General features: G+C 50.1%; 1 pseudogene; it reads right to left on the bottom strand.

The window, feature by feature from the left end:
* LOC133351882 (doublesex- and mab-3-related transcription factor A2-like) lies at positions 1-27,594 on the bottom strand (annotated as a pseudogene).

Raw genomic sequence — 27,594 nt, 5'->3', positions numbered from 1 at the left:
CTACTCGGAGGGCGACATGGACCTCAGGAAGACGGCGGAGTCGTTGTTGGGCGGAGACGGCCTCCCGTCGGCCGACGCGTCGTCGGGCGAGTCCTGCTCCCTCAGGGTCAGCCTGAGGCACTCGGCCGCCCCGCCCTGCCCCCCCCCCAGGAAGGGGTAGCCTCGCATGAGCGCGCCGGGCCCCCCCGGACCCAGGGCCCCCCCCACGGTCGCGTAGGGCCCCCGCAGGTGGTGGCTCTGGGCTGCGGCGAGACTGACGCTCCCCCACAGCGCCACGTCCGCGCCGGACGCGCCGAACGGAGCCAGCGACGCGGCCGACAGCGCTGGGCGGAACACGGCCGGGGGCAGCGGATAGCGCAGCTGCTGCTGCTGCTGCTGCGATTGCTGCAGGGGGGGCGGCTGGAAGCGACACGGCAAGGTGCGCGGGCGAAGCCCCGACCCCGACGCTTCCCAGGAGGCCGCCGCCTCCGCTGACCCCGCCGCCGCCGCGCGCCACCGCCGCCGGCTGTAGCCGGAAGGAGCTGGGGGCTCTGAAGGCCGAGCCCATGGACCAGCCCGAGAAGAGCGCCGGGTACCCGGCCAGTGCCCCTCGATCGCCGGGCAGCGTGAAAGCGGCCTTGCCGTCCGCCGCGGCCGCGGCCGCCACCGCCGCGTCGTCCCTGGCGCGCCGCATGTCGTAGAGCACCTGGTGGTGCAGGTGGTGGTGGTGGTGAGGCTTGGGAAGCGGCAGGCAGCGGCCGTGGCCGCCGCCGCCGCGGCCGCAGCAGCGGCGTGCGCGGCGTGCGTCCCCGCGCTCTGGCTGGAGAGCAGCACCTCGATGGCGCTCACGAGGTCAGCCGCCGCAGCCCTTGAGGATGAGCTCCAGCACCGCGGGCTTGTGCCCCGGGAAGATCTTGGTCAGCAGCTCCATGGGGGGTCGGTTGGTCTTGGAAGGGGCGGACGTGCCCAGCAGGCTTCCGAGCGCGAACTGCTGCTGCTGATGATGATGATGCTGCAGGAGCGTTTCGCTGATCGACGCCGAGGCCGTTCGACCTTCCCCGACGCAGGGCGTCTCGACGCTCGCCGACCGCTCCTTGAGCCCCGACGGCGTCCCGGGGCCCTTGGATTCCGAGACGTCGCTCGACTCGTCGGCAGGACGCGAAGCCGTCGCCCGCGCACGGCAGGGAGAGGGCGCGAGCGGCCCCGTGCAGAGCCAGCGGGACGGGGGAGTGCCTGGAGCTCTTCCGCGAGATCAGCTCGTCCCCGCCATCGCTGGAGTTGCTGTCGTCGCTCTTTCGGTCGAAGTCATCTGCGGTTCAGAGCACAGAGGCAACACGAGTGGGGGTCAAGGCCGTGGTGGGGTCAAGGTCGTGGTGGGGGTCAAGGCCGTGGTGGGGTCAAGGTCGTGGCGGGGTCAAGGTCGTGGTGGGGTCAAGGTCACGGCACGGGGTCAAGGCCGTGGTGGGGTTAAGGTCGTGTTGGGGGTCAAGGCCGTGGTGGGGTCAAGGTCGTGGCGGGGTCAAGGTCGTGGAGGGGTCAAGGTCACGGCACGGGGTCAAGGCCGTGGTGGGGTCAAGGTCGTGGTGGGGGCCAAGGTCGTGGCGGGGTCAAGGCCGTGGTGGGGTCAAGGTCGTGGTGGGGTCAAGATCGTGGCGGGGTCAAGGTCGTGGCAGGGTCAAGGTCACGGCACGGGGTCAAGGCCATGGTGGGGTCAAGGTCGTGGTGGGTTAAGGTCTGGGTTGGGTCAATATCGTGGCGAGGTCAAGGTCATGGCACGGGGTCAAGGCCAGTGGTGGGGTCAAGGCCGTGGTGGGGTCAAGGCCGTGGTGGGGTCAAGGTCGTGGTGGGTCAAGGTCGTGGCGGGGGTCAAGGACGTGGCAGCATCAGGGTCGTGGCTGGGTTAGGGTCATGGCGGGGTAAAGGTCATGGGGGTCAAGGTCATGGCGAAGCCGTTGGATGATGAACGAGATCGATGGGATCCCTAGCCGCCCCTGCTTGCCCCCACACTGTCTAGAATATCCTCACATTGGCCATCTGAACTTGTTTCGCACCGTATGTAGCCAACCGCACTAATCAGAGATGCGTGCAAAGGACAACAAACTAAACACAAACGGCAATTCTAAATAAATGAGTTTTCAATCGAGATGATTTAAAAATGCGTAACTCAAGCGGCTTCCGAATATGGGACGGAAGAGCGTTCCAGACGGCCGCAGAAGCGCATCTTAAAGTGCGCGCGATGCAGTGACCACCGTCTTTGTCCGATGGTCAACCAAAAGCCGCTGCCGTGAGGATGACCTGAATCCACGTGATGGTTTGTGCTCCTCGACGAGATCGGCGCGGTTTTATGATTCATTTGTGGCGAGCATTTTGCTTGCCTGGCAACGTTCCGGTTCAGATTCAGGAGCCTTTATCATTGCCTTCGTCTAAAATTGTCTCTTTATTCTCTCTCTTTCTCTTTCTCTCACTGTGTGAATTATAACCAGGGAGGAATTTCGGCCGCGTCTGTTCAGCTCGGCCATCTGGAAAGTAATTCTGCACCCAGCGCACGACATCCAGTATGCAAAGGCTGTGGCAACAGGTCATGTGCCAGTCTATCAGTAACTGACTATTTTTATTTACTTCGTGAGGGGGAGGACTGACTTAGTATCTCAGAATATCTGGTGTCACAGGCACATCAGAAACAAAACTAGAATTTTTATATTTTTTGATTTAAAGCTTTCGTGACTGCAGGGATTCATATTCTTGGTTCTTTCGGTAAAGTCACGTAGAAGGGAAATGATAAAATAATATAAATATAAAACAATAAAAAAACTATATTTGACCAGGTAAGGCCCACTGAGCGAAAAAGCTCTTTTTCAGAAGCGACCTGGCCACAAATAAAGCTCAAACGAAGTGGCTTATCTCGTGAAAATTATAGCAGCCAAATAATCTAAACGGATGTTAATTGTAAATGGGGAGGGAAAACCCGGAGGACCTTGTGAAAAATGCACACGACCACGGGGAGAGAGAACATGCAAACTCCAAATGTACAACAGACATCAGGGTCGGGATCGAACCCACGACCTCCTGTATACGAGGCGAGGGAGTTAACACCTTGTCACCGCGGCGTAAGAAATAAGCCCGTGATGATACTAATCATGATAACTTTATCATTGTTATCTCTTAGGTCTTTGCATTGATCGCTGACCTTTTCGTGCCACTGCAATACCTAACTCAACAAAAGTTATTATCCATAATATTGGTCGCGAAGACCGACGTGCTTAAGCTGACCTGTCACTGTAACCTGCCCTCCTCCTCCTCCACCCTGCACACACACAAACGAGTCTTCGCAATCCCCTCTTCATATTTACATCTACGGCACTTTGTAGAAGCCACTGTATATGGTCCAAACTTTCCAAGTTGCTTACCCTATCACTGCCATGAAATTAAAAGCGTCCCTCCATATTCATCTGTACTCGGAGGCCAGAGCCTAAATTTATCTGGGCTCTGTTCAAGCCCACTTTCCCTGGCCCTTTATGATCTTCCATGAACCTTAAATTGTACGATTGGCAAGTTTAACCAATTGGGGTAACCTCACAGCCACGGTCAACATGGCAACGTCGTCCTTATAACGCATACGAGGTGTCATTTCAAGGTGATGATTATCTATAGCTTGTAGAAAACATGGATTGTTTATGGAGTCAGTGGATGGTTTGAAACACAATCGAATAAAATATTTAAAAATACTTTTTTTAACACGCTTTAATGAAATGTACCGTACTCATAATGGCAGAACTCCATCGTACAATTTAAGGTTCATGGGCCCGCAGCTTGCCATAACGTAAGGGGCCGTGGTGATTTACAGGCAACAGTGAGTTGAGCGTGGACAATTAAACCCGTAAAAAAGATTGTTTAAAAATATATATTTAAAATTTTTATGATAGAATATAGTATTGTCCTCAGTATGACATACCGATACCAAGATTGCAGTCGATACGACATTGGGAAGACGGTTGAAATAGAGTTACAAGATTTGAGGATACGATAACACAGAGTGAGTTAAATAAAAGCGTGTTAAATGTTGAAAAATAGATATATATTGTTTTAGGATAGAATATAGTCTTGTCATCAGTATGACATAATTATACCAAGTTTTCATATTCTTAGGTTTTTTCGGTAAAGTCACGTAGGTAAAAAATTAAAATTTATAAAAGTAAAATAAAATAAAAATCACGACGTTTCGGAGGCAACACAAGCTTCCGTCTTCAGGTGGAACCGTCACAGCACGATAGCTGTATTGCTGTGACGGTTCCACCTGAAGATGGAAGCATGCGTTGCCTCCGAAACGTCGTCATTTTTATTTAATTGTTTATTTAACTTTTATTAATTTTAATTATAATTTTTTACCTATGTGACTTTACCGAAAAAACCTAAGAATATGAATCCTTGCAGTCACGAAAGCTTTAAATCTAGAATGTATACCAAGTTTGCAGTCGATAGCACATTGGGAAGTGGGTAAAAATTGAGTTACAAGATTTGTTGAGGATACGACAACAGACGGGGTGAGTTAAATAAAAGTGTGTAATAAAAAAGAACGAATCATCACCATCCCAGCGTGGAAGGAAGAGCCAGTTCGTCTTGAGTATGCCCGATATCACCGTAGTATTCTACGAGCATTAATTCGTAATCGAGGAAGGTGGACACGTTATTTCTATTTGAATGGCAGTACTAATTGGTCGACGCACTTTTCCCAAGTAACAAGCCACATCATTATCGTACCGATGACTACCCACAGTTTGTGCGCTGTCTGAAATTAAAGTTCGATATCTGCCCAGTCCCTGGTGTGGTGACAATGCATACTCGAGTAGCAGTGCTCTCAAATTTAGGGTTGACGGATCACTCGGAGATCATAGTCAAAAAATATTTGATCTTCTGCTCAAATGGGCATTGGGGATGTGTTTGTCTCCTGTGTCTAGCCCTTAGAAATTTGTCTAAATTACACATTCTTATGGCGGGGGCGAACTTATCAATAGGACAACCACCATTGACACAATCACAGTGGCTGCGAATCCCAACATAAAGTTATATTAGTTGGCCAGTATATTGCAGTACAGCAATTAAGCCGCTAACCAATCAATGGGCGGCGACGCATCCTAGCGGCAGAGGTTCACGGTTCGAATCCAGCTGCCCGCCCTGATCAGTACTTTCGAGTGTACTAACTGGTAAAAATGCTCGGCGCCATCTGCTTCACTCACAGTTGTGCGTCAAAGATCCCCTGACATAATTCGCAAGAGAAGATCCCTCTTTAAGACCGCAACAGGAGGATTTCTCCACAAATCTGGCTGTCGCCTGATTAAGCTAGTTGTAATTATTGGGGAAACGTCGTACTCAGATTGTACATTTTGTGGGTTCATTCTCCAACGCAACGGTGTGCTGTACTAGTAACGAATTGCCATGTTTTGTTCACGTAACAAACCTTACCAATTGACCGTGGCGAGTTTAACGACACATTTATCTAATCCAAAAATAACCTTTAGGAAAATGTTTGTCGAGAAATTCTACGTGTTAAATTGTCATACTCCACATTTTCCAAATGAAAAGATAAAAACATCTGGGCACTGCATTACTCAATTGGAATATAACATATAGCAATCATCCCCCCACTACCACAAGCAATCATTTAACATATATAGTACACTTATATTTGACCAGGTAAGGTCCACTGAGCTATATAGTTCTTTTCAGAAGCGAGCTTGCCACAGATGATAGCTCAACGAAGTGGCTTATCGCGCGGAAATGTATAGCAGCCAAATACTTGAAACGCATGCCGATTCTAAATGTGGGGGCAAAAACCAGAGGACTAGGAGAAAAATCCACTCGACCCACAGGAAGAGAGACACGCAAACTCCAAATATACAGCATGTGTCAGGATCGAGATCGAACACACGACCTCCTGCATACCAGGCGAGGAAGTTAACATCTCCTAGCCACCGTGATGATGATGACAGAGTGAGAGACACGCAAACTCCAAATATACAGCAGGTGTTAGGATCGAGATCGAACCCACTACCTCCTGTACAACAGGCGAGGAAGTTAACATCTGCTAGCCACCGTGTTGATGATGACAGAGAGAGAGACACGTAATCTCCAAATATACAGCAGGTGTCAGGGTCGAGATCGAACTCACGACCTCCTGCATACCAGGCGAGGATGTTAACATCTCCTAGCCAACGTGATGATGATGACAGAGAGAGAGAGACACGCAAACTCTAAATATACAGCAGGTGTCAGGATCGAGATCGAACCCACGACCTCCTGCATACCAGGCGAGGAAGTTAACATCTCCTAGCCAACGTGATGATGATGACAGAGAGAGAGAGAGACACGCAAACTCCAAATATACAGCAGGTGTCAGGATCGAGATCGAACCCACGACATCCTGCATACCAGGCGAGGATGTTAACATCTCCTAGCCAACGTGATGATGATGACAGAGAGAGAGAGAGACACGCAAACTCCAAATATACAGCAGGTGTCAGGATCGAGATCGAACCCACGACCTCCTGCATACCAGGCGAGGATGTTAACATCTCCTAGCCAACGTGATGATGATGACAGAGAGAGAGAGACACGCAAACTCCAAATATACAGTAGGCGTCAGGGTCGAGATCGAACCCACGACCTCCTGTACACCAGGCGAGGAAGTTAACATCTCCTAGCCACCGTGTTGATGATGATGATAGAGAGAGAGACACACAAACTCCAAATATACAGCAGGTGTCAGGGTCGAGATCGAACCAGGCGAAGAGGTTAACATCTCCTAGCCACCGTGATGATGATGATAATGACAGAGAGAGAGACACACACACGCAATCTCCAAATATACAGCAGGTGTCATGGTCGAGATCAAACCTACGACCTCCTGTACACCAAGCGAGGGAGTTAACATCTCCTAGCCACCGTGGCGCACTGACATCACCCTCCAGAATGCGAGCCGTGAGACTCGGCGCGGCTTTCCTTGGTTGCACAAGCGGAATGATACAATTGCGCAGTTGTGAGTGACAACGCCTCGTCGTGGGAGTTTGGCAGGTATATCCGGGCACATCCCTCCCCCTCCTGTCCATCACCTCCCGCCGAATGCAAACGCATCCACGAGTAATTGTAATTGGGTTACGAACATCGCAATGCGGGGAGACAACTCTTGGCAAAGCAGCCCGGTGGCTCAAACAAGTGAGACCCCCCCCTACTCCCTTGTTGCGCTCACACTGCGCACCGCGGGTCATGGTGCAATTGTGTCACTCACGTGGGGGGTGAGGGAGGAAGAAAAAATATCAACGCCACACGCACAACAAAGATAAAGGTCACCGGTATAGGCTTAACAAACTTTCGCGGCAAGTGCTCTTCGCGAGCACCTATGAAGGCCGGCACTGCACACGAGGGGGTGGGGTGGCCAGCACCACGCACGGCCGCCTTTGTCTCCCCAGTGGCGATGCATTTTGCACACCGCACCAGGTACTCATTGAGGCTGAGTCGACCTAGGGGAGGCCCAGCACCGGTTCAGACAACCGTCACTGATGTTGGCCGTGGGCGGTAATCGAACTCGGTTTGCCGGGTTCGGAGTACATTACGCACACACACACACATGCGTGTTATAAGCACACACGTGTTATAAGCACACGCGTGTTCTAAGCACACGCGTGTTTGTAGTAACGGGGGTCACGTTGTAACGAGCAGTGAGGTCGAGCAAGCAGCACTTTGTCCGGATGCGAAGTGGCGAGTCGTGACACACAATGGATTACAAGCGACTCCCACTGTGTACTCTTGACGCGGAGGACGATGACTATGGTGATGGATTTCGCGTGTTCCAGTTCGCGGTTGATATTGACACGGAAACTGTGACATGAATGGACGCTTGCGAAACGCGCACTCCCACCCTCCCCCACCTCCCGCTCCCCCGGGTGTGTGCGTGTGTGTGTGTGGTTCCTTCCCAGAAGCACCCTCCTTCAACAGCAAAGACAAAGGTCCCCTTCCCACACTCCGTTTGGCCTGCACAGAACTGCTGGGGCAAGTGCTGTTAGCGAGCACCTCCTTTCTGTACGAAGGCCGAAAAATGCGCATTGATGGATGGTGTGGTCATCACCAACAGTGCTGATGTTTGCACACTGCACCAGGTACCCATTTAAGGCTGAGTCAACCTAGGGCAGGCCCGGCACCGGTTCAGATATTCACCACTACCGGTTGGGTAGTGAGCGGGAATTGAACTCGGGTGGCCGGGTTCGTAGCGGAGCGCGCTAACCGCAACGCGTCGCTCGCTCACTCATTCAAACTCTCGCTCTCCTCCATTCTCTATTCACTCACTTCCCCTCCCTCCCTCCCCCATCTCACACCCCGCCACCCATGCCCCCCACTCCTCCACCCAACTTCAGCCTCATTCTTTATTTTGTTCCTGGCACTTGTCCTGCCAAAGTGTGTAAACACGCGTCGTTTTCACGGTGTACGGTTTGGACACAATTTGTTTGGCCGTCTGTGTGTGTGTGCGTGTGTGGGGAGCGGTGGGGTAGCGGTTAGCGCGCTGCGCTACGAACCTGGCGACCCGAATTTGATTCCCGCTCAGGGCCAAAACCCGTGACGATTATCTGAACCGGTCCTGGGCTCCCCCTAGGTCGATTCAGCCCCCTAAATGAGTACCTAGTGTGATTTATTTTTAGGGAGACAAAGGCGGTTGGGCATGGTGTTGGTCACCCACCCCCTCGTGTGCCGTGCCGGCCTTCATAGGTGCACAGCACTTGCTCCAACAGTCTGTTTAGGCTATACGGGGGATTTTTGTCTATTTATGTGTCTGTGAAGGCTATACGGGGACCTTTGTCTTGTGTGTTTGGTAGCGCTGGCGCAGCGGTTAGCACACACACACACACATCACTGCCAACATCAGTGATGGACATTTGAATCGGTCCTGGGCCTCCATCTCCCCCCCCCCCCCCCCCCATTAGTCGACTCGGCCTTAAATGGGAATTGTAGCTGGCGTGGCGTGTAAAACATCAGCATTGGGGAGACAAAGGTGGCTGGGTGTGGTGCTGGCTACTCACCGCCTCGATTGCTGTGGACCTTCATAGGTGTTCGCTAACAGCACTTGCCCCAACAGCTTCTTACGGCTATACGGGCCATCTTTGTCTGTTGTCTTTGTGTGTGCTTGGATGATGGGGGGGTGGACGGAAGCGGTAGCAACGTTCCCTATGACCTGAGTTTGATTCCGACCACGGCGAATATCGATCTGACTTGGTGCTGTAACTCCCCTAGTTCGACTCAGCCTTAAATGAGCACTGAGAGACTAAGGTGGCCGGGTGTGATGGTACTGGCCTTAATAGATGCTCGCTAACAGCGCTTGTTCCTACGGCCTATAAATATAAAACAGGAAATTCCATTCGTGTGTGTGTGTGTTGTCTTTGTGTGTGTGCCTGTGTCTTTGTGTTTGCGAGTTCGATTCCCAGCCGCGGGCAACATGATTGGGGGTTTATCTGAACCAGTCCTTAACCAGCCTTAAACGAGTTACTTGACTATACTTCACCTTTCTGGTCATTTACGGATTGGGGACGACAGGGAGGCGTAGCTGTTGGAGCATTGGAAGTATAGTGCAGTACAACAACAGATGTTACCCACAACGTAGCCCTACAATTTTCCCTGGTTATAACCTATCAGGTGCAGAGATCAGAGGCGTAGGAGGGGGGGGGGGGGTATTGTAATTATATAGTAGATTAGTAATCAGTTAATTAGCATGCATTTCCTCTAGAAGGAATGAAGTTGTAAGATGTATTACTTAATAATACGCTTCCAGGCCGCACTAAGCCCTGTAGCTGTTAAAATAATTAGTATTTCTCTCAAATCTCTCAATGGATTCATCATCTTGCTCTATCTCGCTCTGTTTAAGACCGGCAGCAAGTGGATTGCTTCACTATTTTGGCAAATCGCCCAATGATGCCGGATGTTGTTACGAGCGAAACGTCGTACTACTCAAATTGTAAATGTTGTGGATTTGCTCTCCAACACACCGGTGGGCTGAAGTAGTAACTGACAAACCTTAGTGACCGTCTCGGGTGGTGGAGGGTTACGACACATTTATACTTACGTGATCTAAACCCCCCCCTCCCAAAAATCTTTATTATGAATAATATTGGTCGCGAAAGCCTGCCACGTGTTAAACTGACTCTGACCTGCACAGCTTGAGAGATCCGACGAGGCTGAGCAAGATAGACGGAGGCACACTGGGAATCTACGTGAACGAAAGGCGGCACTACTGCTGAGACGAGATTGACTTTGGTTAACGTTGCAGGAGGTCGCGGTCGCGGTGGCGGTGGCGGTAAACATCGGGCGACATCTTTCACCTCCTGGGATCCGTGGAGCGGTGAAAAGAGAGGTCAATTATTTACATTTACGGTACAACAACAAAAAAAGGGGGTGGAAAGGTGAACGGGGGGACACCCCCCCCCTACGAGCAGACCCACGCGTGCCACGCCAACGTGCACGGGGTGAGATTCACGTGCGCCAAGCCACGTGCGTTGAACTTTCAGAGATGGCCGTGCCTATCGGAGGTGCGGGGACCACCCCCACCCACCACTTCCCTCGCCCCCCCCCCCCACACACACCACTCAAACGAAATGAAATAAAATTATAGACTGCTTCGAAATAATTCTAGATTTGAAGCTTTCGTGACTGCAAGGATTCATACTCTTGGGTTTTTTCGGTAAAGTCACGTAGGTAAAAAATAAAAAATATAACAGAAATAATAATAGAAATAAAATAATAAATCACGACGTTTCGGAGGCAACACAAGTCTCCGTCATTTAAGGGCTTGTCTCTTGGATTTTTCCTCACTTGATGCAGTAAATTTAGCTGTGACGGTCCCACCTGATGACGGAGACTTGTGTTGCCTCCGAAACGTCGTGATTAATTATTTTATTTCTATTATATTTCTGTTTATTTTTTTAACCTACGTGACTTTACCGAAAATACCTAAGAGTATGCTTCGTCAGGGTTGATGCGCAATGCCGCAGCACCAATGATTATTCCTGCAGCGGATTTTGCTCATTAAAGCCACCGTTGTATATCGTTGTGTGCTGGCCCACACCCCCTCGTGTGCCACAGTGCCGGCCTTCATAGATGCTGCTGCTACTCGCTGTCAGCACTTGCCCCCAATAGCCTGTTAAAGGCTACACGGGCGACCTTTGCCTGTGTTATCACTTCCAGTTACCAGCCGAAATGTTAAATCAGTTGCTGTGTTCGTTTTGAGCTTGACGGTTAGCGTTTCACTCTTGTAGTCTTGCGTGCGATGGCAAGCCTGTGCGTTCGGCAGCTAAAATTCCGACGTCGTGGTCTGCTGCTGGCTGCGACGAGAGGGCTTTAGGAGAGAGAGAGGTTCGTTGGCGTGGTTTTTTTGTTCCTCTTCTGTTGAAGGAGCGTAGACTGCAGCGGTGTACTGCGTGCCCCAGGGTAGTCTACGCGGCATCACGTAGAGAGACCAGAACTGAAGGAACCAAGTAGAGTATCTATGGGGTCGATAACGCAGGTTTTTGTTGGGGTTAGATCGCGTAAATATATAAATGTGTCGTTAAATCCGCCACCACCCGACACAGCCAACTAGTAAGGGTTGTCACGTAAACAGAACGTGGCCAATTCGTCACTAGTACAGCAACACCGGTGTGTTGGAGAGTAAACCCACGACATTTACAATTCGAGTACGACGTTTCGCCAGTAACTACAATTAGCTTCATCAGGCGACAGTCCCATTTGTGGAAAATATTTGTCGCCTGATGAAGCCTACGTGTTAAACTATCCATGGGGTATTGTTTGGGTCTTTCGGTAAAGTCACGTTTCGATCACAACACAAGCGATCGTCACCTGATGACTATCGCTTGTGTTGCGATCGAAACGTCGTAGTAGGTTTTTTTTACCTATCTATGTGACTTTACCAAAGAATATGAATTCCTGCAGTAACGAAAGCTTTAAGTCAAGATTTATCCATGGGGTGTTTGACTTGAATCTGCCATGTGTGGTGGTACCGGCGGCGGTAGTATAACAGTCAAGGGATTGAATTAAATATACAAATAGCCTGCTCCAAACCACTCTATCAGCCTTAGGCCCCCCTCAAATTTAATCCGGCCCTTGCCATGTCTGTCGTATATTAATAACAGCTGCTGTGCTACAAGACCCAAAGGACCAACACACAAAAAAAACCTCAAACGGCCAGCAACAGCACGGCACGATCAAAGTTGTAACATATAAAGAAAAGTTAAGACGTTTCGCGACTTGAGCAAGGTCGCAATTGCAAGGATTTGAGAAGAGAGACAACGCGATTGGAATTCCCAAGTGGAGCAATGCGAGGAAAGAAGCTGGAAGAAAAACGGTTGTGACCTGTAGCGTGGTGAGGAGGTGAGTGAGTCGAGGCCTATGATACCACCAACAAGCCTGGGCTGTGGGTTATCCTTCGCACTTTCGGGGCCCCTGACCCCATGCTCACAATAATCTAAAAACTTCATGATGGTGGGCAGGTCCGGGTAGAGTCGGGACTATTCCCAGTGCACCTTGGGGTGCGACAGGGATGGCCTTTGGGTGCTGCGTTATTTAACACATTTTTGACCACGAAATTCGAGAGACTTTCAATAGCTGTGTCAGTGGAATTACCATCTGGTATAGATACAATGAGAAACTGATCGATGCCCAGGTGTGATCCTTTTTGGGCAACCACGTTAAACATGCAGATGATCTCGTAATTGCAGCTCATTCTGAGAAGGATTTGGAGAGACTGCTGCTGTACCTGGAACGTGTTGCTAAGAGGTGGGGCCTTACGATTAGCTCCACAAAAACAAAGCACCTGCCTGGGTATTTTATATCATCAAACACTCCACCCCCTCCACTCCCAATGAATGATGGGGGCAGTTGCGGAGAGAATGAAGTTCCCATAACTGGGCAGTGTGCTTATGACTAGTTCCGCTTGGCAGCAGAGATCTCATTCAGAATTAGCCGAGCGGTATTATTTTCGTCAGCTAGCTGCGTGATGCTGTGTGTGGAAGCTACCAGGCCGGTCGCTCCGTATAAAACCTCCTGGTGTTATTTGCTACAGTTATGCCCTTCCTTCTCTATGCTTGCGATAGTGGACCCCCTCTGAAGGAATATCTGCGCCGGTTTTAAACACTTAGGCTGGCTTGCCTACTACGATTAATTCTGGATTTAACCAGGATGCATTGTGTGGTGAGCTCAAAAACCCTTGAAAAATCTGAGCAGTACCATTGGTGAGCTCCTACAGCAGGCGAGGTTGCGTTGACTTATCTGGCCCGCATGCCCAGCCACCGCATGCCCAAGCAGCTTCTGTTTGGCCGGATAGACGGGGTTAGACGGGAGCGGCACTGACTGGAGAAGAAATGGACTAATGCGGTGCAGAAGGATGTGAAGCGGAGTGGACTTGTCGAAGACTGGTATCAGCGGTGGCAAGAATTGCCTCTGGCGAAAGCTCGTGAAGGACGCTACTGGACAGTTGGAGGCATTCGCTCTCCAACTACAGGGGAGGGCAGGGGAGCGACGTTCACAACAACGAGCGGACCGCCGGGTGGATAAAATAGAGCAAGTTAGCACAGTAGGGGAGGGGGGGGGTGCAGGTGGTGCATCTGCCAGTTATTTCGGTTAGTCAACCCATGGCACCGGGATCTGTTCGGTGACCTCCTTTATAGCGAGCCTTCGACACTTCACGTGGCCTCGGAGTGCAACTGACCTGGCACAAATGCGGTGGGGACGTCACCGCCACTTAGTGGCGAATATCAGCTGCTGTTGCTGTTGGTGCTAGTGTTGGTGGTGCTGGTATTTCCGACAAGGTTTTTGGCGTACACCCCTTGGCAATTGTGTGTGTGCGGCCATTGTGTGCGGTCATTGTGTGTGTGTGCGCGCACACCAGGGTCACAGCCACACTTTATGAGTTGGGGTGCCCGACTCGTGAGTGGATCCCGGTGGTATCGATTACATCAACGATGGGATCCGGGACTCCGTACTGAGCCAGCTTCTGTGTTCTACCACGGATTGAACGTTTCCGTTTTGACCATACTCTGTATCAACCTCACCTTGTTGACGGAAGAAGAACGCAGACTCAAACACACACACACTCACACGGCTACCGTGCGCACGTTGCGAAAGAAGTCCAACATTCATACAACTGTTGTGGTGATGGAGGGGGGGGGGGCGATAGGGGGGTGGAGGAGCGGGACGTGGGGGGGGGGTCCGGACCCCCACGACACTCAGCAGTCACTGCGTCCCCCGTCGCGCGCCTGAGACCAACGCACATTCCGAACAACCCCACGGCTTCACGAATTCCATTCCTGGGCAGCTTGGAGATTGCGTCTTCCCCACCACCCACCCACCCTCCCTCCCTCTCCGTCTGCCGTCGCGCGGCAAAAACCCTTGGGGCCGAGTTCACGTCTCAATTAATTTCCCCTTTCTTGTCGCCGTGTCTGCTGGCGCGACCCCTAATCTCGACGCGGGCACTCGGCTCCAGGGCGCTGTGGCGAGAGGCGACGTCGGCGAATGCGGGGCTTGCGGTCAGACCACGCGGTATCGGGTGTCCGAGTGTCTCCCGCCGAGCCGAGCCGCTGGGTGAGAAAACCCAAAAATGTAGTTGTAGTCGCCGGAGTAATAATGACAGTCTCGGGTGGCCCACCTGGTGACCTGGCGACAGAACTTTAACCGTGGCGATGAGACTTATGTGAAGTGTCAATCCCTCCATCCCTCCCTCCCTGTCTCCCTTCCTCCCCTCCCTACCCTCCCACTTCCATTGCTGCCCACGTAACCCTGCTAACATGACCTTAAAACAACGATTGTACCTAACATTTTTTGATGTTGACCGGAATAAATTAGAAGGTGGGGTAGGGGGTCTTTCAGCAGGGTTATCCCAGCTGCTTGGTGATGATGGCAGTGGTGCTACTGCTGCTGGTGATGTGGTAACGCACCCGTGCTGATGCCAGTGGCAACTGCTCTCTGTTGTTTTTGTATTGCTGCAGAATGCGCTGATGTTGCTGCTGTCAGTGCTGCTGATGATGGTGATAGTGTTGTTACTATTTGTGCTGCTGCTGAAGATGATGATGGTGATAGTGTTGTTACTATGTGTGCTGCTGCTGATGATGATGCTAGTGATGGCGCTGGTGCTGTTAGTGCTGCTAATCGTGGTTGATTAACGGGTCGCTCTTGCGACCATATTTTGTAGACGGTGTATCTTGGGTTTAACGTGTCGAGGAGTGGGGGGGGGGGGGGGTCTGTGGGGGGATTGAGCAACCCCCCTTCCTCCTCCTCCCCATACCTCTCTGGAGAAACTTGCCCCGGGGGTTTCTTACTCGCAAAGTCCCTTCGCGTTCCCCTCCAAACAAAAGCTGCGAGGCTCAATGCAAACGGCATTTGGGTCTCGTTTGAAGGCAATTGGAGCTCGCTTATCCGTGAAATCGCCCTCACTTGGCCGTTGTGTTGATTTTTTTTTTACAACTCAAGGGTGGAAACCTTCCCCCCCTCCACTTACCCCCCCCTCCCTCGTCTCTCTTCTCCCTTTATTGAGTTCTTATAAACCTCGCCCACACTTGAGCGACGGAAGGATTTCAATCAGAGTCGTGGGGGTGGGTGGGTGGATGGGGTTCTCGCTAAGTTACTCCGAAGCAAGCCGGTGGTGATTGTTCCCCCGGGGGCCATGTGAACACTAATTTGAGTGCTGGTGAGTTGCGGAGGGGGGTGGTGGTGGTGGTGGGGGGTTATAACGCGACGAATCATTTCCATCCGACGCGTCGCGCGAGGCGTCGCACTTGGTGCGCGTTACAAGACGCCGAATCGTTGCGCTGTAACGTCGGGCACCCGGTCATCTCGGTCAGTCAAAGCCGTGGCACCTGCCGGCGGGCTCTATCCCGTGTGACCCGCCTTTGTCAGCAGGCGAGCCGTCGATACTTCACGTGGCCTCAAAAGTGCTTCCGACCCGGCACAGCCAACTCGGTTACGTTGCCGCCACTTAGTGGCGAATGGACGTCTGCTGCTGCTGCTGTTGCTGCTGTTGTTGTTGTGTCATCGGATTGCGGGTTAGCGCGCTGCGGCTACGAGCCACGGCGAGCCGAGGCCGATTCCCACTCACGGGCAACGGCACAGTGATGATTATCTGAACCGATCCTGGGCATTCTTCCTAGGTCGACTCAGGGGGTGGGGGGTGGGGCATGGCTGTTGATTCGCCATGCAAAAAAAAAACAATAGCATTGCGTTTACATTGCCGCTGTTGTTGTTGTTGTTGTTGTTGTTTTAATTGTGAATTAAATTGTTAATTAAAAAACGGGGGAAATGTCACTTCCCCGGACGAGTTGACAATGAACGTAGATTAATATGAAGTCAAATTGGGGGAGCGGTGGCGCAGTGGTGAGTGCGCTGCGTTACGGAAAGCCAGTTGCGTTCCTGACCACGGCTTACAGCAAGTGGCACAACCCTTCACCAAGCCGCACGACCGAACCAGCGTGGTGAAGTATCGTCCAAAAACCTCCGCTAGAAGCTCCTTCATCCAGCAGCGGATTGACGAAGGGCTGTAAATGACCGCTATTGTTTACTAAATCAAACACTCTCATTTTACTGTTGACGAAATCTTACCCACAACACCGGCCCTACCCGCTGTGGACATCACAGCAAAGACAAAGATCCCCAGTATAGGCTTGGGGCAAGTGCTGTTAGCGAGCACCTATGAAGGCCGGAACGGTACACGAGGGGGTGGGTGGCCAGCACCACGCCCGACCGCCTTTGTCTCCCCAGTGGCGATGTTTACACACCACACCAGGTACTCATTTCAGGCTGAGTCGACCTAGGGGAGGCCCAGGACCGGTTCAGATAATCGTCACTGGTGTTGGCCGTGAGTGGGAATCGAACCCGGGTCACCGAGTTCGCAGCTCAGCGCGCTAACCGCAACACCACCGCTCCCCACATCGCATCGCACACACACACGCACGCATACGGATACACACGCACGCACACGGATACACTCGGACACACACGGATACACACCGATACACACGGACACACACGGATGGTAACTCGCACTTGCGTGTGTTTTTGGTTTAGCATCCGGAGACAATTTGCCAACGTCAATCATTGCATATGGAGCTGAGCGGTTCGTGCTCAGAGCTACGTATGAGCTTGAGTCCCCGTTCACGGCTAACGTCAGTGGCGAGTGGTATGAATGGTGAACGGGGCCCTGGCACTCCACCACCACCAACCACACTTCACCAACCGGCACTAACCAGCGTGGTGAAGTATGGTCAAATAACCTCCTCCAACACCCGAACGCCCTCATGCACAAAGTGCCTAAGGGATTGTACTGTACGAGCTACGCTATACAGAGAGGGCAGTGAAGCGCACTGTATTGTTGTGCAGTACTGTATGTACCGGTGTCTATGGCCCCCCGTCTAAACCAACCCACCACTCGCCAGGCGCGGTGAGGTTTGGTCAAATAATTCCCCACGATCCGCACGGCGTGGTGAGGCCCGTATCCAGCAGCATCTCGACTATCGATGCAATTGGCACCGAGGTGGCGAGATGTTAACTCTCTCGCCTGGTATACAGGAGGTCGCGGGTTCAATCCTCACCCTGACGCCTGTATATCTGGAGTTTGCATGGCTCTCTCTCCGTGGTGGCGTTGATTTTTGTTTTCCGGTTTCTTCCTCCATTTAGAATCAACGCGCGTTTCGAGTATTTTTCTGCTTTAAATGTCCATGTGATTAGCCAATGTATTGGAATATCATTTGTGATGGCTAGGTCGCTTCTGAAAAAGAGCTGTATAGCTTAGGGGGCCTCACCTGGTAGCATACAATAAAAATAATTTAGTTGTATAGTTTAATTGCGTTGCAGTATACGCAATTGCAATTGAGCAACGCCAAATTATTTACACGGGAAAGGGCCTCGCTGAGTCTCGAGACGCAACATTTTTCGATGTTTGACCACTTCCATTATCGGCGAGAGTTCGGCTTCGTGTGGGAGGAGGAAAAACCGCGGAACTCCGGAGAGATGATCAGCACGGCGCTGCTGGACACGATTATGGTGGGAGGAGGAGGGGGGTGGGTTGGACACTCAGCACTGCCATCTACCCGGCCACACCATTCGAAGCCCCGCGCCTACAACACCTGGCAAGCCTGCTTGGTGGTTGGTCACAACATTCGAGATCTAACCAATTCGTGATAACCCTTATTCATCATGGGACCTCCTTTGCTGCTCACCCCAAGCTCTCAATGTCCTGCTAGTGCATTGTCTTTGTGCTGTTCGCCTTTTGGAGTCCTCTGGTCTAACACCGTTTGAGACGAGGCTCAAAAGAAAGCTGTCTCTGGTGTGGACCAATCAAATTCAAAGACAATGCATATACTGTCAGAGCATGTTTTTTGTTTGCATTTTCACCACAAGTATCTGTGGTTGATACAGACGTGATTCCTTGCGAAAGGTTTCAGTTTGGTGTTATAACATCCTAACACCGGAAATAAGGGAAAAACCTATTCTTAAATCCTTATACAATTCACGGTGAGGGGGTTGTTCCTTTTTTCCCCCTTACTCTACGCAAACTATTAATAAACGCCGACGCGGCAGATTTTAAAAAAAACCTCAGCACCGCAGCGCCTAATTGGCCTCCGTCTTACAACGCGGGTCTCACCGAGTCCAGTTAACGGCACGCAGCTACCCATGGCGTTCACGGTTTGTGGCTGCGTCCACGGCTCTCCAATTCCCCACACCCCGCCGGTTATACCGCGTGTTGCCCGGCACGATGTCCGACGTGCCGTGCCGGGAGCTTTCTCAAAGAACTGAACTCTGAAGCTCCCTGGCACGCGGGGCGAAACGTCGGACATCATGTCACGTGCCGGGAGTTTTCTTCAGGAGCTCGCGTCATAAGCTCCCCCATGGGCACGCGGAGCGAAACGTCGGACATCATGCCACGTGCTGGGAGCTTCTTTAAGAAAGAGGTTTCCGGCACGTGGAGCGAAACGTCGGATATCATGCCCAGCAACACACGCGGTGCAACTCCTTGAATAATAAAACAAACATATCGAGCGAGCGAAAGGAAACGCAACAAAAATATTTGGGATCAAATTTGTTAGGAGGGTGAGCGACTGTTGTTGGAGAAATTGGTCCTTGTTAAGCGTAATGGCCGGACTTAGTTGGAGAGGCACGGTGGCTATGAGATGTTAACTCCCTCGCCTGGTATACAGGATGTCGTGGGTTCGATCCCGACCCTGAAGCCTGCTGTATATTTCGAGTTTGCGTGTCTCTCTCTCTCTCTCATCATCATCGCGGTGGCTAGGAGATGTTAACTCCCTCGCCTGGTGTACAGGAGGTCGTGGGTTCGATCCCGACCCTGAAACCTGCTGTATATTTCGAGTTTGCGTGTCTCTCTCTCTGTCATCACCATCACAGTGGCTATGAGATGTTAACTTCCTCGCCTGGTATACATGAGGTCGTGGGTTCGATCCCGACCTTGAAACCTGCTGTATATTTCGAGTTTGCGTGTCTATCTCTCTCTCTCATCATCATCACGGTGGCTAGGAGATGTTAACTACCTCGCCTGGTATACAGGAGGTGCTGGGTTCGACCCCGACCCTGACGCCTGCTGTATATTTGGAGTTTGTGTGTCCTTCCCGTGGTCACGTGGATTTTTTTCCGAGTTCCCCCCCTCTCCACATTCAGAATCAACGTGGCTTTAGAGTATTTGGCTACTGCTATACATTTCCACATGATAAGCCACTTCATTGAGCCATCAATTGTGGCCAGGTCGCTTCTGTAAAGGAGCTAGATATCTCAGTGGTCCTGACCTTGTAACATTTAAACAAATTATAAGACGCGTCAAGTTTTACGGCTAAGATTTACGCCTTTTGATGACAGACTCAAACGGCAAAACCGCTTTTGCAGATCCCCCCCCCCCAGCCCCGCTTCCCCCTTCCCCGCCTCGCCCCCAATTTTTTTGTCAGTGATCGAGAGAGAGAGACATCGATCATCGGGCACGTTTTCGTCCCCCTTCCCCCCACAAAATCGGACGAAATGAACGAAAATCGGACGAACAATCGCATTTGTCTGCACTCGCAATGGTGTCCTCGCCGTGGTCTCGAGAGGTTGGCTGCGTTCTGCGCAAAGGGTGGGCAGCGTTCGAAGTCCCCGTACAATTGCAGCTGCCGGTCTAACTGAGCACTCCACGCACGTGCACAACCCTTTTGGGCGATCCACTGCTGGATGACGGCCGTCCCCCACGCGGGGGGGGGAGGGGGTTAGAGGTTTTTCGACCACACTTCACCACCATGCAGGTAAGTGCGGGTTGGTGACAGCGGCGAGCAATAGACGCGACGCAGGAGCATAACAGTACAGTACAACTGTCACCACATTTTCAGAGCTCAGAAGCTAAGCAGGATTTTTTTTTGCCTGGATAGCGCATTAAATTGGTACGGGGATTGTGTGGCTATTTCCACAATGGCTCTCTATAGATACTTTGGCCGTATCGACACGTGCATTCTGTGTCACTGTATCCATACAATGAAAAAGGATATGAACTCCTGAGCAGTGGTTTTAAATTTGGCTGGAAAAAATGTCTTGCTCGGGCCAATGCTGGCAGAAGGCCCTCCACTAGAGGGAGCTCCAGAGAGTCCCATCTAGAGGGCATTTTGTACCCACACCTGACCACATCGCACGCGACCTGCCGATCGACCAACTGGTGGGTTACCCCCATCAATTACACTGCTCGGTGGACAGAGGCTTGCCCCATAGTTCATAGCCGTCGTGCCGGGAGATGGAATGGAACCTGCGACCTGAATTGAAATAAAAAAAATTCAAAACCCCATTCATTGTGGGGCAAATGCGGTGAGGGGTGGTGTGGACGGGAGTCCGCACACCTGCCCGGCCGCCTTTGTCTTCCCCCAGTAGTGGGGGGGGGGGGGGAAGGGGCAAAGTGGGTTATTCTCACTGCTCTATGACCCCGCCGCGACCCGAATCCGATTCCCGAGCATCGTGGCTTGCGTCATCGGCAAGCGATACCTGGACCAGTCCTGCGCTCCACTACCCAATTCCCTCCTCCTCCCCCCCACCTCCTCCCCTTCCCTCCTTCAGCGATCGGCGTGGTGAAGTATGATCAAAGCGCCCGATTGAACGACACGTCGTGGGCAAGCAGCCCTTCATCCAGCGCGACGATTGACGTATAAAGAGTTTGTTAAATTATCATCAAAATTGTGACTTTTAAATGATAAGGCGTAGCCGTTCAACTGGCTCGCTAACGCGCCTCTGCTGCTGCTGCCAGGGCCTCCGCTCGAGGGAGCTCCAGAGAGCCAACTCTAAATGGTATTTGGCCTACTCTTCCACGCCGGATATACGTCTTGGAAAAAGGTGGGAGCACCCACACTTTACCCCACCCACCGTACGCAAATTGCCGAATATATCCGCGGGCTATGCATTTATCTTGACGATGCGCGTACAGACACGCACGCAGAGAGACACACGGGTTACACGACGGCTGTCACTATTCACCCTCTGTCCCGACGCAGGCTTGCGATTCGACTCAAGATTCGATTCTTTTAAACGTAACATCGTTGAATGCCAGCGGCCCCGCGGGGGGGGGGGGGGGTCACATGAAACCCAATTACATACAACATTTACGAATCGAAAACAAAATAATTCTCACACACGCGACTCGATATCCGTGTGCGGTGTGGCTTGATGATAGATATTCATAGACTGCCACACTATCTAATTTGTTTATGATATATTTTTTTAATTATAATTACTCTAAACATGTTTTGTTGATATTGGCCACTAATGCTGAGAGAGTCACGTGCATTACCATTGCTCTGGGTGACGGTCTAATGTGGACCATGATGCTGTCTAATTAAACTAACGAACCTTCCATATATTTAAGAAAATGATCATATCCTTGGATAATAAATGATGTTTTTTTTCTCATTGTATTGGGTTACCAGTCATGGTCTACCTCTGCTTATCCGATATTTTAATATTCACAAGTAATGATATCGTGTCTGGCAGTGTTCATATATGGAGTCTGTGTTAAGATAGTAATGTATACATAACACACACACTCATTTTACATTGCTACGGTACACCATTCCATTTTAATGCAACAGGAAACTACGTTATCTTTACAGAGTGCTCAAAATGTAATTGGCCACTGTGGTCATTAATACACTCACTCGTAAACGAATGTATGCACAATAGGCAGACGTTTCAGACCGTGATCCTACTTCAGAGCAGAGACAAGGAGAAATGAAATTATCAGGAGCTTATGAATTTCGAGAGAAAGAGACAACTTTTTGCAATGTGACGTCTCAAAGAGTGGGTTTAGATTGTGAATGTACGGACGCACGTGATGAACGGTGCGCAAAGAAAGCGTGGGAAAGATGCGTGCTTGGAATTACGTAGAGAGAGAAAGAGAGGAGGAGGCATGCGGATTTGAGAACAAGTGCAGGTTAAAGACATCACTCTGAGGGTGAAGGAAACTAAAGTGGCCACTGAGTAGGACACATCGCTGACCACAGATAATGATCAATGGTGAAGAAAAATGAAGAGTAGCAGTCAAAGCTCGTGAGAGATGGGGACGGCCTGTGGATGGGCCTTCATCCAGCAGTAGATTTGTCATGGCTGATGATGATGGTAATTGGAAATTCCATTAATTCTGGAAAAAAAATTCGTTTTAATCGCAAAGGAAAGTTTCAAGTTACCATTACTTTGAAACGAATTCCTAAAACAATTTTTTTGTAAAGTGTCGCATGAAATGTTATCGGCAGATGATTTTGCCAAAAAAAATATTATAAGATATCTGCCATGCAACAACTCCCAAAGGAGAATACACATACTCAAATTAGATTGGAATTTTATGAAGTCCCATCAGGATCGTAACTAAATGTATATTTTATTTAAAGCGGCATCACCACAAACAAAATCTGGATTAAAGGAAAGGGATCAGGAGATGAATACACAGGCTGCGTCTTTAAATGGGATTTTGTCCCGACTCCAAAATGTCAAAGTGCCAAACACTCGTTAACGGTATTGGCCAAACAATCCCAAACATCCCAATAGAGACTCAGCGAGGCTTTCCTGCGTGTAAATAAAGAACATCATTACCATCAATGTAAACACACACACGCGCAATTCCAAGAAGTATACAGAATTGCCACGATCTATATTGTTTTGCATGTCCAACAACAAAAAATAAAGACGCGTTAAAGGATTTGTATGAAAAAACACACACAAGTTCTGTGACATGTGGATGCAAAGGTGCGGTCCTGCAATTGCTTGACACGCCACTGCTGGGAGAAGAGATAGATACACCGCCCCACCCTCCTCCACAAATACATCTTTGAAAACAAACAGTGGGTGTGCCCACAATTTACCGCGCCGCTAGCGACCTGCCCATGAACCTAGACACATTTGAACTGCTGGATGGAGAGTGGTTTGGTGGAGTGGGGGGAGTGGGGGTAGCCTGATGGGGGGGGGGAGGGGGGGGATTGTTAAACTGTAGGTAGATTCGAACCGGCAACTTATGAATTGCAAGTCAGTTTCGTCTCATCATTATTTGGCCGCAGCTGAAATTTCGCACCTGAGCGGGCCAGGAGTGTTTATCGGGGAATTAACGCGTTGGCGACTGCTGCTGCGGCTGCCGTATGCTGCTGACGCGCATGCATTTGTGTGACCCATGGGGATGATCGATGGAGCTTTTATCGTTGCGCGTTTAACCCGAGTTTATCCCCACGTGTCCTCGGGCTCACATTGAGAAATTATTCTCTGCGACGCACAATGTACAGTGGTGTGTGTGTGTGTGACTCCCGTGTCGCAATTATGTCACCAAGTCCGGCGATGTTTTTTGGTGTTTTTTTTGTTGGCTCATGCGATGTTCACCGGGTTCAGTTGATAAAAACTAAACCACAACAACAACAACAAGAAGGTGCACGTGGCCGAGAAATGGTGTTCAGCCCGCGCTCTGGGGATAGTTCCCAGCGCAATTGGATTGTATCGATCACAGCTCGTCATGCAGTGTACAAAGTCTGAATGTATTGCACATACAGTCTACATAAAGTGTTAATTTACTCCGAAAAGCCTGCATACACCGTATAAATAATATATATACGCTGTAAATATTCTACTTGCACAATATATATGTGTGTGTACATACAGTCTATTAATTGTGCATACAGATTATATATAAACTGTGGATACACAGTCTATATGAAGTGTACATGCAATCTACGTAAAGTCAACATACTCATGATATCTAATTGTGCACACAAGTATGAAAACCAAGATATACCAAATGCAAAGTGTGTACACAGAGATAAGTACAGCGGATGCATTCGCAACCTACACGAAGAGCACAAACATGGCCTATACAAACATATATAAATCCTGCACGAAAAACACAGATACATGTCCTACGGCAGAGTGTAAAAGATACATCTCCTGCAGAAGTGATGATAGAAGCCTGACACAATGCTTCTCCACTCATGCCCGTCCACCGACGCTACACAGCGTACACGTGTGTACTTACGCAATGGGCATGAGCACTGCAACAGAGTGTGTAATATTGTATAGTGTCAACGTTGATAAATGCACGTTTTATGACACGGTTGGCTTCATTAGCCGTGGTGTATGCTGACACACTATTAATGTATGTGGTGTTGTGTTAATAGGAGTGCTGGTTTGGAACATATATCTATATACACACACATGTTTGGGATGATTAATAAACTGGAATTTTGAATAAACTATTAGTTTCCGTTAAACTAGTCTCGGGATTATAGTGCGTTTAGCAAAGTAGTGTTGCGAGAGGTGACGACATCTTGGGGAAGGCGTTCATTCAGCAGTGGTTAGAACATGACACGATGATGGTGATGATGATGGTAATGTCACCGTACGTGTATACGTCTATGATGTATCCACACGTCATCAGTGATTTCATCTACTTACCAGTGCGTATAGTATGAACACAACGTATGTATTGGAATTCATCAACACAATACTTGTGTTTCATAATAATAACGATTGTTTAATTGCGCTTTATACATGTAAATTGTTATTTTTTTCATATTTATTTAATAATATTTATTTTGGTGTATGTGCGATATGGGCGGGGAGCGGCGGAGTCGTGATTAGCGCGCTGCGCTACGAAGCTGACTAACACCGGGTCGTGGGCCTCCTTTAGGTCGACTCAGCCTTAAATGAGTACATGGTGCGGTGTGTAAATCATCGGCACTGGGGAGACAAAGGCGGCCGGGCGTGGTGCTGGCCACTTCGTGTGCTGAGTCTCTAACCGCACTCGCCCCAACAGTCTGTTAACGGCTATACGCAAAGTCTCTGTATGTATGGATGTCACTTGGGTGTAATAATCAAATATAATATACCGTACCCTCATATGCATGTGTACGCGTATGTCTTTCATTCATACACACATTAATACCAAGACACATTCATAAATACATCTCGCATGCATTATATACTCCCTTAATACACATATGCACAACTGATAATACAAATAGTCATATATGTATGTATCTCCGATACTTCGACATATATTATATATATAATGTTGAATACTTCCCATAGCTTCATAGATACGTACATTAATGCCAGTTACTAATATATTTACACTAAACACACGTAAGTTCGAAATGCAAGTACACATCACACAAATCTACATCCCATCTCAAATGCGTACAACGCTGCTCGATTCAATATAAACACACATTTTAGATACACACAACAATACACACGCATCTAAGATACGTTACTTCAAATATACACCTCAAAATACATATAACAATCCATTACACCGTTTCAGTAAACCCATCTCAGATATGTACAGATCACAAATAGATATATGCATGCATATATATAGAGGGTACTCACACCGTCTATCAGACACACATAGACATTCGTTGATGATCTAAGCGCAGCGCCACCACGATTGATTGCTACATCCACACAGCTACAGTATACATTATATACTGTCCATACCACATATCCAAAGCGCTGACTCAGCAATGATTACTCACAACACCATTCACAATCATCATTGGCATGCTGGAGAGTCTGTACAATGTTGTGTAAAACACGCGCATAATTCTGCTGCTGCTGATGATGATGATGTTGGTCATGAATCCCACTCCACACACATATGAAGAGCTGATTCTGACCTCTATACCCCCCCCAACGACACTCCTAGTCGACACGCCGCTACCCACGTGCCAGTCTGTCACGTTTACCAAACACTGGGCGTTGTGCACCGCGTAACGACTCAACGATTATTTGATGGGGCCCTAAAAAAACTAACAATTTCTTGCCAGTAAGTTCGTGCCAATGTAGCAGCAGCGTTTGTGTGTCATATACAATGACGAGCAGACCCCGAAGGTCGAAACGAGTCCAGAGTTCGCCCGCTTGTTTAAACAAATGCGGCTTGGTAATAATATTGGCCTGGAAAGCCTATTGATGAACTCAAAAAAAATAAGTTAAACGATAAAACAAATAGAAACTCTTTATTTACGTGTGGAGACAAAACGGAGTTTTGCTTATAAACGCTCAGAGAAGTGATTGATAAACGAGGGCAGGAGCGTGGAATGTAGTCGTTGTATAAACGCTCGTTCATGGATATTCTCAAAATGCAGTTCGCGGTTCGCCCCTCTGTTTTTAGCAATCTTCGCATCGAATATAAAATAATTTAGGTCGTTACACACTGCACGCGCATGATGATTGGTGAACACATCCAGCGCATCTCCGTAAGAGGCCGCATCTCCATATGCATCATTCCCCCTCCCTCCCTCCCCTCTCATAAACCTGAAACGGCAAAAATTAAAATTTGCGAAAATAAATACAACTGTAAAGTGTGATTTTAATCCATTAGCCCATTAAACTTCCAGACGAACTGTGCAATGTTATACAGATGCGTTTGTTCTAAGTAGGTAAAAATCTGGGCGAATGTCACCCCCTTTCGAGTCACGTCGGCAGAGTCATACCCGTCAAACAATTGCTGCTGCTTGAGCATCGGCTACGATGGTGCAGGTATCGAAACGTTGGTTGAAACAACTGCTCGCTCGCTCGCTCACTCGACTCACCTGCCCTCTCCCCTCCGCACTCCACGTCGCTCTTCGAGTCTCTCTCCTCCGCGCTCCCTTCGGAGTTATGATCACCTCCGGCCGCTCCTCCCGTGCCGCCAACACCACCAGCACCAGGGGTCTGCTGCTGCTGCTGCTGGTGCTGAGGAGTTTGAGAAGCTCCGACGCCAATTGCGGCGTAGAGTTCGCCCGCAATGGGACGGTAGCCGCCCTCGGGCAAGAGACGGCTAGGACTCTCGCTCGCCTGCTGCCGTCTGAGCGCCACCTGCGCCGCCATCACTCGCTGACGCTCCACGATGAGGATGCATTTGTCGCACGCGCAGTCCTTGAAGCGGCAGTAGCGCTTGTGGCCCTTCAGCCACGACAGGACGCCGTGGTTGCGGCACCGAGCGCACTTGGGTGTGCGCTGCAGGGGCGGGCGCGGTGCCGAGCCCGACGGAGGCTGCTGCTGCTGCGGATGCTGCCCTCCGCCGTGCGTCGGGTGGCCGTGCTGCTGTTGCTGCTGCTGCTGGTGGTG

The sequence above is a fragment of the Lethenteron reissneri genome, chromosome 39 (assembly GCF_015708825.2).
Source record: "Lethenteron reissneri isolate LAM-NWPU_2019-01 chromosome 39, ASM1570882v1, whole genome shotgun sequence".
Taxonomy (NCBI): Eukaryota; Metazoa; Chordata; class Hyperoartia; order Petromyzontiformes; family Petromyzontidae; genus Lethenteron; species Lethenteron reissneri.
This window is presented reverse-complemented; position numbering and strand designations above follow the sequence as displayed.